Below are 14713 nucleotides of genomic sequence, written 5' to 3'. Positions count from 1 at the left end.
ATCGGTAAGTCTCCCAGAAGAATCTAATGGATGGCCATGGAGAACTCTTGGCTTATTGACTTAAGTAACCAAAATCTTGCACAGTGTGGGCCCCGGGTGTGGTGAGTCAGGGCTTGGACTTTGAGTCTCTGTTCTCCATATGTTTGTATTGTCCTCAGATGACTTTCTTCAAGGTTGCAGAACTGCTGCTGGCAGCAAATATGGCTGCATACGCTCCCTCAGTTACCTTTGGGAGATGTGGCGGGGGTGCTTTCCTTTAGTCTAACTGGGCTGCCTTATGACACTGCTAATGAACCATAGCTGAAGCCTCAGGGTCACAAGGTGCTGAAAGGTTGAAGCCTGGCTTCTGTGCCCATTTCCAAATCACTAATGGTGATGAGATCAGAGGGGCAACCACTAATGTCTTAGGCCAAAGGAGGCTAATCTCTGAGGCTAAAGAAAGGCTGATCTCCTAGTATTTATGGAGTGGGAGAGGGTTATGTGAAATCCTTTGGTCTTAATCAATCCATCTTGATGTCTTGATGTTCCATGTGTCAACAAATCCATAAAACCAGTAACTAGGAAGGAAGGAAGGGAGGAAGGGAGGAAGGAAGGAAGGAAGGGGTTCTGCTGCAACAGTTGTATAAGCCAGCCAACACAGAGGTTTAAATAAGAGCCAGAATTTCATAGCATAATACTCCAGTCATGGAGGTTTCAGTCACTCACCACACCAAGAAGTAGGAATACCTCAAATTTAATGAAAAAAGACAGTACATAAATGCCAAAACTGAGATGATAGAGATGCTGGAATTAACTGACAAATATAATTAAAGCAGCCATAATTAAAATGCTCGAACTAGCTATGATGAAATTCTTGAAACAAATGAAAAATAGAAAGTCTGAGCAAAGAAACAGAAGGTCTCTACCAAAGGGGAAAGGTCAGGGGAAAGCTAAATTAGGAGTTTGAGATTAACATATATGCACTACTATATATGTAATAAATAATCAGCAAGGACCTACTGTACAGCACAGGGAACCATACTCAATATTCGGTAATAACAGAATATTTCTCTGTATGTGAGAAGAACCTGAAAAAGAAAAATATATATATATATATATCTTAATCGCTTTGCTGTGCACCTGTAACTAATATAATGTTGTAAATCAACTACACTCCAATATAAAATTTAAAAATACAAATTAAGAAAAGAAAGTTTCAGCGAAGATATAGAAGGTATGAAAAAAGAGCTCAGTGGACATTTTAGAATTAAAAAAAAACCCTTTAATGAATGAATTCGGCAGCAGAGTAGAAGGGACAGAGAACAGCACCCGCAAACTTTAAAACAGAGCAATGGGAATCACCTTGTGTAAACAGCAGGGAGAAAACAGGCTGGAGGAAGGAAGAAGAACAGAACCCCATGGACCTGTGGGATTTGACACTCCTGTTATTGGCATCCTGGAAGTACAGACTAAAAAGGGTGGGGCTGAAAAAGTACTGGAAGAAATAATGACTAAAATCTCCCCAAATTTGGTGAGAGGCATAAAAATAGAGATTTAAGAAGCTGAGCAAATCTTGAAAAAAAACTGAAAGAAATCCATGCCAAAACACATCGTAATTCTGAAAACTTCTGAAAACTGAAGGCACAGAAGAAAATACTTCAAGCAACTATAGAAAAATGACACCTTTTACCTATAGAGAAAAAAAGAATTCACATGTCAGAAGATTTCTCATCAAAAATCATAGAAGCCAAGAAAGAACTGGCACAGTAATTTCCAAGTGCTGAAGAAAAAGAGTTGTTAACTCAGAATCTTATATATCCTTCAGGAATTAAGGGAAAATAAAAGCATTTTTAAGATGAAAAAAGCTAAGAGAATTTGTCCCTAACAGACCTACCCTAAAGTAATGGCTGAAGGAAACTCTAAATAAAAATGAAAGGGACGGGGTGGAATCTCGGAGCGTAAGGACGGAGGAAATAACAAGGTAAAAAAGCAAAGATGGGTAAATGCACCAGCCTTGTCTCGAATTTTCTAAATTATGTTTGAATGTTAAGACCAAAATTCAGATACTGTCTGATGTCGTTCGGGAGTTATGTGGGGAACATTTAAGGGAGTCATGAGCCAGGAAAGATGAAGATGTCAAAGGAGGGGCGTTTCCTACAGTTCATTCCCTTAAACTGTTAAAACCACAATACCTGTGGACACTTAAAAACATGTGTATTTAATACCTTAAAAGGCTATAGAAAGAGATACAGTCCAAAAACACGATAGCTAAGCTGTGCAAAGAGATACAGTAAAAACACTCTATCTAGGAAGTTCGTATTGTGGCCCAGTGGTAGGTAACCAGCCCGACTAGTATCCATGAGGATGTAGGTTCTATCCCTGGCCTTGCTCAGTGGGTTAAGAATCCATCATTGCCGTGAGCTGTGGTGTAGGTCACAGATGCGGCTCAGATCTGGTGTTCCCGTGGCTGTGGCGTAGGCCAGCAGCTGCAGCTCCAATTCGACCCCTAGTCTGGGAACTTCCATGAGCCACAGGTGAGGCCCTAAAAAAAAAAAAAAAAGCAAACAAAACACTGTATCAGAGTCCCCATTGTGGCACGGTGGTTAATGAACCCGGCTAGCATCCATGAGGGCACGGGTTCCATCCCTGGCCTTGCTCAGTGGGTTAAGGATCTAGTGTTGCCGTGAGCTGTGGTGTAGGTCACAGACTCAGCTTGGATCCCGCCTTGCTGTGGCTGTGGTGTAGGCTGGCAGCTACAGCTCTGATTGGACCCCTTAGCCTGGGAACCTCCATATGCTGCAGGTGCAGCCCTAAAAAGACAAAAGACAAAACAAAACACTATATCTAACCAAAATAGAATTTTTAAAAACATACAAGTAACATACAGGAAGGAGGAAGAAAAGAAAAACAGAAAACACAGAATAAAATAGTAGACCTGAGTCCTAACATGTATATTAAAAAAAAACCTCTACATTATAGGTAAATGGTCAAAATACATCAATTAAAAGGTAAAGATTGGCAGAGTGGATTAAAAAACAACAATCTACAAGAAACTCACTTTAAATATAATAACATTGGTAGGTTGAAAGTAAAAGGATGGAAAAACATATTTTGAAAGTATTAACCAAAAAAAGCAAGAGTGGCTGTATTAACATCCAAGTCAAGTCAGCTTCGGGGCAAAACAAATGCTCAAGGAAGAGGGGGAATGAGGGTAAAGCGTGTACACATCACGAGGAGACTGCGAATTCGAAGTGAGTAGGCAGCAGGCAACAGAGTGCAGAATATTGCCTTAAAATTGCTGAAACCGAAAAGAAATGCTCACGTCCATAATTGTAACAGGAGATTTCAACACTCCTTCCTCAGTAACCAGGAGAACAGCTACTGGACACAAAGTCAGCAAGGAATAGAAGGACTCACCAATACCACCAACCAATAGTATGTAACTGACATCCAACAAAGAGCAGAATGAGTACTTTTTGCAAGTGTCCACAGAACATATATCAATACAGACCATTCAGCACCACCGCAGAAACCTCAACAGATTTAAAAGAGTCGAAATGGTAGCCTATACTCTCTGACCGCAATGAAATTAAACTAGAAATCAGTAGCAAGAAGATTAAAAAAAACTTTCTAAATACTGGGGGACTAAATAGCACACTTGTAAATAAGTAAATAAATCCACGGATTGAAGAGGAAATCTCAAGAGAAGTAAACAAACAAAAAACTGAACACAGTGAAAAGGAAAATACAGGGTATCAACATTTGCAGGACACAGCTGAGGCAGCGCTGAAAGGGACATCTTTAACACGACACGCAAACATCAGAAAGAAAGTCTCACGTCAGCTAAGCTCCCCCTCAGGAACCTAGGGGAAAAATAAATAAAACAGATGCAGAAGGAAGGAATTCATCAAGATAAGAACAGAAATCAATGGAATTAAAAATAGAAAAGCCCACCTCCTCCCCTCCCCCTTGGCAACCACAAGTCTGTCCTCCATGTCCATGACTGGGCATTTGGGATTAGTAGATGCAAACTATTGCCTTTGGAATGGATAAGCAATGAGATGCTGCTGTGTAGCACTGGGAACTATGTCTGGTCACTTATGATGGAGCAGGATCATGTGAGAAGAAAATAGAATGTGTACATGTGTGTGTGTGACTGGGTCATCTTGCTGTACAGTAGGAAATTGACAGAACACTGTAAACCAGCTAAATGGAAAAAAGAAACATCATTATAAAAAAATTAAAAGGCCAATGGAGAAAGTCACTGAAACAAAGAGCTGCATCTTTAAAAGATGGATAAAATTGACAAAGCTCTACGAAAATAGACAAAGTCAGAGAAAGTTCTCCAGACAGAGGGGGCGCTGGCTGCAAAAGTAGAGGACTGCAAAGGCGTAGGGAAGTGGGACAAGCCCAGGGTGGACAGACATCCAGTAAGTGGCAAGAGCAGATCAAAGTGGTTCAAAACAGGGAGGATGCTGAGAATAGAGGCTGGGGTCCAGGGACCTGGAGCTCACACGTGTCCTGCCAAGGAGTTTGACCAATTCCTTAAACAACAGGGTAAAAACGTGAGCAAGTACAGACCGGAGGAAGACATGTGAGGCTACCGCCCTCATCCTCGTGGTTACTCGTCAAGTTCACGTCCGCTGCTCCACGATGGGAACGCCACGATTGGCGTTTTATCATAGGACAAAAAGGGAACTATGTTTCATGAGCTCTTAGGTCAGCCGAGTTTCATTTCCCATTCATGGGCTCTGTGAGAAAAGTATGTATCAGAATTTGCAGAACGTTGACTTGGCCGATGTGTATCACAACAGTGGAACAAAATCCCTTGTGTTTTGACAGTTTCTTACTTAGTTTTCTACAAAGATTGTTATAAGAAACCCAACATCCAAACTCAAAGCCATCAGAATGACTCGACCACTCAGCAGTGTGTGTGTGTGTGTGTGTGTGTGTGTGTGTGTGTGTGTGTGTAGAACAGGTTCTGCCCTTTGACATGCCATGGTAGGAAGTGCCCGCAGAAGTCACTCACCTCCCCATGTGAGTTTCTTAAACATTCCAAACTATACAGAAGCAGGCTGCTTAGAAAAGTAAGCAAGCAGAACCAAATTTCCTACACTTTTCTCCACACCACATCATTTCTTCAGTGTGCACCCAACGGGCAACAGTTAAAACAAATGCTTCTTCCCTGCATGACCAAGGTAACCCTCTTTCCAAACAGGAGTATTTAAAACCTCGCAGCCTGTTGTCGCCTCTCTCCTTATTAGCCAATTCTGTATTTTAGGGACTGTTATTTAAAACACTCCTTCTTGGTTCCAAAGTCTGCATTGATTAAGAATGCTGCCGGCACAGGGAACTGTATGTGATGGGGTCACCTTGCTGTACAACAGAACTTGACGAACCATTGTAAATCGACTATACTTCAACAAAAAAAACCAAATTAAAATAAAGAGAAAGGGAAACAAGAACGCTGTCAGATGGTGATAACCAACAATTCTTCAAACCAGAGGTTGGACACAAGACTTCTTCAGAGAGTCAAAGCCACCATTCTAAAGAGTTGAGGGTGTTGAGCTTACTAAGTTCCTCAACCTCCTCGGTGGGAAGGTAGAAATGCCACTACCCTCTTTCTCTCGTGTATCTTGCCACCGATGTCGCCGATGAAGGGATATTTCTAAGGTCCACTGTGATCATGAACAGAGCCCCGGGTAGTTATCAGACTTGAAGACAGCGGAAGACTGTGTTGTGATAACCGTATCTGGAGTTGTCTTTTGATTAAGATTTTTCCCATTCAACGTAACCAGCCTGGAGAGTGTGTACTTCTGACTGGCACAGATGGCCAGCCCGAGGGTATAGGTGAAAACAGACACATCGCCTATCTGCGCCGGGAGACTTCGCAAGAAAGTTAGTTTTATAACAACAGCCTGTTGGGAAGCTCCACACGTTCGCCACCCCCTCCACCTACGGCCCTTTATCATGCCCGCCGAGGCGACGTCAAGGTCCTTTATCAGCCATGAGTCGTCCTCCCAGCAGATGTTCCCATTTTGTTCCTGTTCGGGTGACTGGGCCCCTGTTTTGGCGACTGAAGGCAGAGAACGCTTTGGCGTAGACGACAGACGATAGCCAGTTGATAAAATAGCAATAACGTGGAACGGTTTATGATAAAGGCCCAGATGTTAGGGTAGAGTTCCGAGGTGAGGCCAAGGCCCTCATGAATCAAAATTTAGTTGGTCTTTAAGTTGCCCTTCCCTCCTGCGACTGAGCCCTTCTTCCTCACTGCAGTATTCTCCCGTGTTGGGGAGTTCACGTCCAGTCGAGACAATGCCTTAACTTAAAGCCATTTGCCATACCATGACATTGTATGCCACTGTAGAAAGATGTACTATTTCATTTCTCAGCCAGTACGGTTAAAAAGTGTTCCTCCGTTCTAAATTAAAGAGTTAGAAAAAAGATGGAAAAAAGAAATTGTCATGTCACATCCCGAACCCTTCAGTTTTTTAAGGAGTACGTCCACATGAACGCACGTCTTAATCTTCATAGAAAGTTTGTTTTTGCTGAGAAATGCAATTGTTTTCCTAGGACAGAAGAGAGAGGAAGGATTTACTGTCAAGATAAACCTCAATAAATAGCGCTAATTTTTTTTTTTTTTTTGGTTTGGTAATAGATGCATTGGCTTCTTTAAAAAATTAAAGTCAGCTGCTTAACACCTGCAAAAGATTCAGGATATATTATGTTCAATAGTGTTAACTTTTTAAAAGGAAAAAAAGTCAGCAAACAGAAAAAAAAAATTCTTAGTGCGGTAAATGTTAGCATCTGAGATTCTCTCTTTGGCTTATTCATGAGTGTTACTTAGAAGTCTGTCTGAGGCTCATTAGGCCATTTAAAATCACAGGTCTATCCATATGTAGACCAAATGTTTAAGAAAAGATTACACACCCACCAAAAAAGTTAAAGAAAAAGAAAAGGCATAACAGTTTTGCTTTGAAAATCCCAGGATACGTTCTACTGTCAAAAGTATTTATACCCCCACCCCCGACAAAGGATGTAACTACTTCTTGCTTCATGAAGTTTTATAGGGGGAGAAAAAAAAAAAAAACAAACAGACGTATTTCGCAATGGTAAACTCCTGATCTTGAGGGCATTTTGACATTTATAATCGGGAATCACCTGTCTCCCCTTCTGCATTTTGTGTGCTCTCTTTGCTTATGCCAGCTGTGATTTTCAGATCCAGATCCAGGATGCATGGCAGTGTAGCCAAGGTCGTTCTTCCTGGGGGTGACAGTCTTGTACTAAAGCAGTGCAGTGAGTGAGGCTCTAAAGATAGCACTGGCTAGTGAGATGAGGTACCACGTCCAGTTTATGGCCGGACCCGTTCAACATCAGGTAACGTTCACACTTCCATGGGCAAAGTCCTTGCATTTTCTTTAAATGGGGGGATTGGGAGGGACTGGGGATTTGGGGTTAATAGGTGCAAACTGTTGCCTTTGGAGTGGATAAGCAATGGGATCCTGCTGTGTAGCCCTGGGAACTACATCTAGTCCCTTATGATGGAGCAGGATCATGTGAGAAAAAAGAATGTATACGTGTGTGTGTGACTGGGTCATCTTGCTGCACAGTAGAAAATTGACAGAACACTGTAAACTAGCTATCATTAGAAATTATTATAAATGAAAAAAATTTAAAAATAAATCTTATTTGGAAAAAAAATAAACTTAAGCAAAACTTTACATGTGAGCAACTTTCTACCAGCAAAGGACAATTGAAGGCCTCCTATGAGATGTTAACCTCAAAACATCCCGATCCCTCTGTATAGTACACCCCAGGTGCTGGAACCTCAAGGAAGTTACCTGGAAAACTGAGTACAGCAGAAATTGGCTGATCACAGCAAATATAATAGAGAAAATAAAAATCTTGAAAAAACAAAACAAACCAAACCGAAGAATCCCCTTACTCTGCCTGGAAGGAAGAAAGGAAGTTACGTATTTTGTTTTTACCTGGCTTGAAACAGTTTTTATTCTTTGTTCATTTTGTGAGTGTAGATCTAAATAAACTAGTCATATTTTTCATTTAATTTTTTGATGTCTCCAAAAGGATTTGAAAATGAATACTTGGTGTGCAGTATGAAAATTAGAAGGATCAGTTCCATTCCTATCTCAATACGTTTTAGACCTTATAACAAGCCAGGAGTGGAAATAGGATCCCTTTTAATTTTGTAGCTTGTCAATTTACTTTCCTTGCTTTATATCAATAATTTATTCTTTAAAATTTACTTTAGATGACTTTTCTTCTTGAGAGAAAAAAAACCTGGACTTTTTCAGTGACTGGAAATTTAATAAAAGCAATTTCCCAAGTCATTCTGTGTGAATTCCCTAAGGTTTTAATGTTCTAGTTAAGAAAGAGATCATGAAAAGATGTTCAGCATCGCTAATCATCAGGGAAATGCAAATCCAAACCGTGATGAAATATCGCCTCACACCTGTTGGAATGGCTATCATCAAGAATACGAGAGACAATAAGCGTTGGCAAGGATGCGGTAAAAAAGGAACCCTTGCGCACTGTCGGTGGGAATGTAAATTGGTGCAGCCACTATGGAAAGCAGTACGGATGGTCCTCAAAAAATTACAAATAGAGCCACCATCTGACCCGGCAGTTTCACTTCTGTAGACCTCAAGGAAACGCAAGAGGGTATCGACACGAAATATACGCTCCCGTTTTTTCCCCTTTTTAATGCTTTCTTTCTTTCTTTAACGTGAAGTAAAGCTGCTTAACATTCTTTTAGTTTCGGGTGTACAATATAGTGATGCAATATTTTTATGGTTTATACTCCATATTGCCCTGTGCTGGACAACAGAGCCTTGCTTCTCACGAGTTTATACACAGTAGTTTTTCTCTCTCTGTCCCGTGCTCTTGTCTGCTCCTCCCTCCCTCTCTCTTCCCCTGGTAACCACTCATTTTTTCTCTATATTTGTGAGTTTGTTTTTGTTTTGTTATAAATATTAATTTGCTTCATTTTTTTAGAGTCCAGAAAAAGTGATAACAGAGTATTTGTTTTCCTCTGACTTGTTTCACTAAGCATAACACTTTGTACGTCCATTCATGTTTTTGTACATGGCAGAATTTCATACTTTTATGGCTGAGTAATATTCTGCTGTGTGTGTGTGTGTGTGTGTGTATACACACCACATCTTTATCCATTCATCTGTTTATGGACAATTCAGTTCCTTCCATATCTTGGCTATTGCAAATAATGCTGCAGTGAATATAGGAGTGCCTGTATCTTTTTGAGTTAGTGTTTGTATTTTCTTTAGATATACATTCAGGAGTGGAATTGCTAGATCACATGGTGGTTCTATTTTTTTTTTTTTTTTTGACAAGCCTCTATATTATTTTCCATACTGGCTGCACCAATTTACATTCCCAACAGCAGTTGTGCTATGATTCTCTTTTCTCCACATTCCCTCCAGCATTTGCTGTTTGTAGACTTTTTGATGATGGCCATTAGGACAGGTGTGAGATGTCATCTCTTTGTAGTTTTGATTTGCATTTTGCTAATAATTAGTGATGTTGAGCATCTTTTCATGTGCCTCTTAGCCGTCGGTATATCTTCTTTGGAAAAATGTCTATTCATGTCTTCTCTCATTTTTTAAATCAGGTTCTTTTTTTTTTCCGACAATGCGTCGTATGCGCTATTTATATATTTCGGATATTAACCCCTTATCGGTCATATCATTGCAAATATTTTCTTCCATTCAGTAGATCGTCTTATTAGTGATATATCTTAGTGTAAATCCTTTATCACTCCTTATGCTTCTGAATATTCGTGAATTCATTCAATCTGGAACTTTTCTTGTATCATTTCTTTGATAATGTTATAATTGAAATTCTTCTTTCATAGGTAGATTGTCTTAGTTTTCTGTCGTTTTTATCTTTTAGTTCTACAATTCTTTTTTATAACCCATTTATTGACTCTTCTACTCTCACAGAGAGAAATCTTACAAATCTCTGGCTGTGGGGTTTAAGACTGGTTGTATTCTAGGAGACAAGTGGGGAAAGGAGGCTGGGGAATCTCATGATTGCCGTGCAGTTTTGTTTTGTTTTTGTTTTTGTTTTACTGAATTGCCCAGTTTCTTGCATGGAATGGATTATGTCTCAAGTACTCAATTGTGGACGGTGTTCAGCCCTTCCAGAACGTATGTGGGGAAACAGTCAATAGTCAACCATCTACAAATGCTCTTATTTTCAGCTTTACCCTGTATCCCCACTTTTCCAAAGTTGCTGTGCCTTCAGTTACAGCATTTTTTTTTTCAGCTTAAACGGATTTGTTTCTCACTGCTCTGCCACCCTCCAGTCACAGTTTAGCTTTTTCCTGTCTTTAAGTTAATGACCACTCATCCGCTGCATTTTTAGCTTACTAAGTGCTGCTGCCATCGCTTGTCTCTTATCTTATCTCTCATCTCTTCTCTTATCACCCTCTCTCCTGTTTTCTTTGTCCTAAGACTATTGTTTAAAAAATTCCGTCACTATCATTTTTGTGGAGAATTAGGAGAGAGTAATAGTAATATTTGAGTTCAACCTATCATGTCTACTCGTTCCTGCTCAGACAAGGCCTAGCTCCATTGGCAGAAGAGGAGAGGTGGGAGAGCAGAGATATGACATGATATGACATGAGTGGCCACTTGTTGGTTGTGAGCAAGAATTCTTGTTTCTGGTTCTGCTGTATGTTTGTTGACACTGATAGACTGCTGATGTAGTGGATGTGATAGCTTGGAGTGATTTTCACCTTTACTCCAGCCCCTCCCTGTGTCTATCCCAGTAGTGATGATACCCAATCCTTTTTCTACCTACCATGCCTCCTGGTTTTTTCTGATGGCCTCCTGTCAGCCCCCCAGCGCTCACACCTCTTCTAGCCTCTGTGTTCCTTCTTCAGCAGCTCAGAAACAACCGTGTGCCTCTCCCAGGCCTTCCGAGGCGCTTCCATGAGGACCTGGAGGGGGTCCCCACCAACACTGTGCCAAAGGATGATTGCTTTACACTCTGTTGACTCAGCTACAACAGCCCTCTCTCCTTCAACAATCTCTAGATGATAAGCAAGGATTAGTCTCTAATCTCAGTAATTTGTACCCACGCATGCCTTACAAGACTTGTCAAGCCCCTTAGGAATTTCTCATGAGGATCCCCTAAGAGCCTTCCCAGAGGGTCTTCCAGATTCTACAAGTCAGCAAGTCTTAAGCAGAGAAGAAGTGCCTATACTTTAATGGAAAAAATAAAAATCATTATAAAAAAAAAAGTAAAGTGAGATGCTTCAAGATCTACTAGCCATTGTGTTTCTGAGTTCTGATTTACCCCAATATATAAAAATCCAGGTATTGTTCCCAATCGCTGGAATAGTTGCTACAAAACTTTTGTGTTGAAATCATGTTTGTCCGCAAGATACCATTAATAATAAAAAATTTAGAACAACTCCCAAAGCCCCAAAACTAAATAATAGATTATCATCAAACCATTAAAGTATATATCATATTTAAGAGAAAATATCAAGATACGAAATTTCTAGCATGCTTCGACAACAATTATGGTAAAGACGATATGCAAAATGGAAAAGGTTGGAAGAAAAATATGCTCAAATGTTAATAATCTTTATGTGTGGAAATTAGATTATAAGTAATTTTCCCCTTTTTAAAATTTTTTTTGTATTTTCCAAATTTCCTATGATGAATTTTTAAAATTGAAGTATCGTTGATTTACACTGCTGTGTTAGTTTCAGATATACAGCAGATTTATTCAGTTTTGTATACATATGTATTATGTTATACAATATATATAAATGTATTCTTTTTCATTTTGTTTTCCCTTACAGGTTATTACAAAATTTTGAGTATGATTCAAAATTTGAGTTTGTATGTGCTATACAGTTGGTACTCGTTGGTTATCTGTTTTATATATAGTGGTGGGTGTATATTAATCCCAAACTCCTAAGTTACTCCTCTCCCCTTTCCCCTTTGGTTAACCATATGTTTGTTTTCCATGTCTTTGAGTCTATTTCTGTTTTATATATAAGTTCATTTGTATCATTTTTAAGATTCCATATATAAGCAATATCGTGATATTTGTCTTTGTTAGGTTTACTTATTTAGTATGATAATCTCTAAGTCCACCCATGTGGTTGTAGATGGCATTATTTAATTCTTTTTTATGGCTGAGTTATATTCCCTTTGTGTGTGTGTGTGTGTGTGTGTGTGTGTATCACATCTTACTTATCCATTCATCTGTCAATTTAGTTTGTTTCCATGACTTTGGCTATTGTAAAGAATGCTGTAGTGGACATTGGGGTACACGTATCTTTTTCAATTATGGTTTTCTCCAGATACATGCCCAGGAGTGAGATTGCAGGATCATATGGTAGTTCCATTTTTAGTTTTTCAAGGAACTTCCATACTGTTGTCCATAGTGGCTGCACCAGTTTGCATTCCCACCAACAATGTAGGAAGGTTCCTGTAATGAAATTTTATTCTTTTTGAGTTAAAAAATTATTTATGTATAAACAATTTACATATAATATGTAATTATTGATATGATATAAATAAGGTAAATTGGCATGTTTGTGGATGAGATTAAGTGTTTTAATTCTCTTTTCACATTTTAAAGGAACTTTGGAGAGTGTAAACACTCTGAAGTTCCACTACAGAATTCTGAAATGGAATAAATTCCTTTAAAGGCCAACTTATGTGACTTGGGGGCCTGAGTGGTCGTTTTATACATTGACTCCTCCTTGTATGGTTTGTCCGTGAAGGAAGGAAGGGAAGAAACTTACTTAATTTCATGAGGGAAAGACTCCATTTGGTGTTTCTTTGAAAACTTATCAGAAGCAAGACTTGCTCAGAAAGCTACAAACCAATCAATATTTATTCCAGTTTCCACTGCCCTGCGTTTTTCCATCTGTGTTTCCACATTTTAAGCTTGTCAAGATTTGAAAAAGAAGTCTTTGCTGGAGGGGACATTTCATTGTTCTAGACAAGATTTAGCTGTCCAGTTAATGGCAAGAGATGAACCCCTAAGTTCTGGGGGAAAGGAAAATAATGGAAATGCAGTGTTTATATCTTTTATATCTGAATTTTTTAAAAATCATAGATTTCTCAGCAAAAAGAGAGCAGTATAGCTTGTCTAGAATGTCACTCTTGTAGGACAAGGGGGATTACTACGAGTGATTTCCCAGTGAGGTAATTTAACAAACTTAGTGGAGTAGCTGCCTTCTCAGATTTCAGATGGAACCTTTCTGCTCCTGGCCTGCTAGGCTTTAATAAAGATAAAAATTTGCCTTGATCCATAGTTCCTTCCTTCTCACTGTGGAAAGGCATCATGTAGCAAAGGCAGGGGATCTTTCTAGGAATTCTGGTGTGAATGAGGCAGAAACCATGGCAGAGCGCTCATTTCTTATAAATAGAACAAGTCTGTTTGCTGCACCTCAAATTCGTGTCACAAACCTTGCCAGGCATGTCTCATTTAATCCCGTAGTTGAAGAGTAGGATGGGTGGATTGGAAGGTGAAGAGGTCGGTGGGGCATTGGATGGGGAAGAATGGTCCAGAAGGAGTGATGAGGATTAGCTTGCGTATGATTTTACTCAGAGTACTCTCTTCCCCAGGTAGATTTTCCGCATTTGAGCAGTAAGTAGCCACTGTAAATTACCACTTAATAGGATCAGTTCCTCATGTCAGAGACCTAAAGTGTTCCAACAGAAAGGGAAATTAATATTTTGCTTTTACTTTCCAAGGATTGGTGCATATGGCCACCATACTCCAAAGAGTTTCAAATTCATATTTGGATAAATGGATTTGTTCTCTTATGCATTTGGAAGAGCAACAAAGACAGATCTTCACTTTGAACGCTTATTGTTGAGTCAAAAAAACGATGCCAAAAATATGTGGAGCTTGAGGCTTAGGCCAACATGGTAAACATAATGGTTATAATTTGGTTGTCTGCAGCTATTGCCTTAGAGCTCTTTTTAAACTTGTACTTACAGTATCATGGTATGTAGGAACGAGAACATTTTTGTGATGTAAGTTGACTTCTGTTCAAAAAAGAGTTTGAAACAAGAAAACGTTTTAGACTTTAGCCCTTCTACCCAGTCGCCTTTGTATGTGCCCTGTAAGTCAGATGTTATCTTTCTTAAGTGCTGACTTCTCCTCATGGCTAATTAGGTTGTATGTTAATTGTTGGAAGGCTACATTTTCATAGGTCTTGCTGTAAAACTAGTCCACACTAATGGACTTATAAGAAAGGTTCATCCATATAAACATCTAAGCTTGAATCTTTAGAAGGACCTAAAGATTGTGACTGATAAGACTCTGATAAGGTCTGTTTCTCTTCCACTGACAAAGACAAGAGTCCATAAAGACCAAATACACTTATGCTTTTGTTTTTGTTGTTGTTGTTTGATTTGGCTGGCTCTCTGATTTTTCTTCTTGAAGGGAGAAGGTGAGGACCTAGAAAAAACAGGGGTTGGGTTTCTCTACTGTTGGAGATCTAAGGATCTCAAAGAATAACAGATGGAGTCTGTAGGAACGGGGCAATAAGACAAAGCTTAATGAAGTCTTAGAGTGATCTGGGCTCTCGTTGAAGATGCAAGAAATCATTTTTTGTGTTTAAACTCAATCAGTATTGTCTTATGCTAAGATGCCTTGTATATGAGACTGTGGTGGATTCCAGAAAACTGATTAATTTATGTAAAAGCCTTTTTTTTTT

At 39.4% G+C, this 14713-nt stretch overlaps 1 protein-coding gene across 1 annotated transcript in view; it reads left to right on the top strand.

Moving 5' to 3' along the window:
- Positions 1-14713, top strand: part of SUGCT (succinyl-CoA:glutarate-CoA transferase) — a 650574-nt gene that overhangs the window by 479317 nt on the left and 156544 nt on the right. The window lies entirely within an intron of this gene.

The sequence above is a fragment of the Phacochoerus africanus genome, chromosome 16, assembly GCF_016906955.1.
Source record: "Phacochoerus africanus isolate WHEZ1 chromosome 16, ROS_Pafr_v1, whole genome shotgun sequence".
Lineage (NCBI taxonomy): Eukaryota > Metazoa > Chordata > Mammalia > Artiodactyla > Suidae > Phacochoerus > Phacochoerus africanus.
Note: the sequence above shows the minus strand (reverse complement) of the source record. Positions and strands in the feature narration are given on the sequence as shown.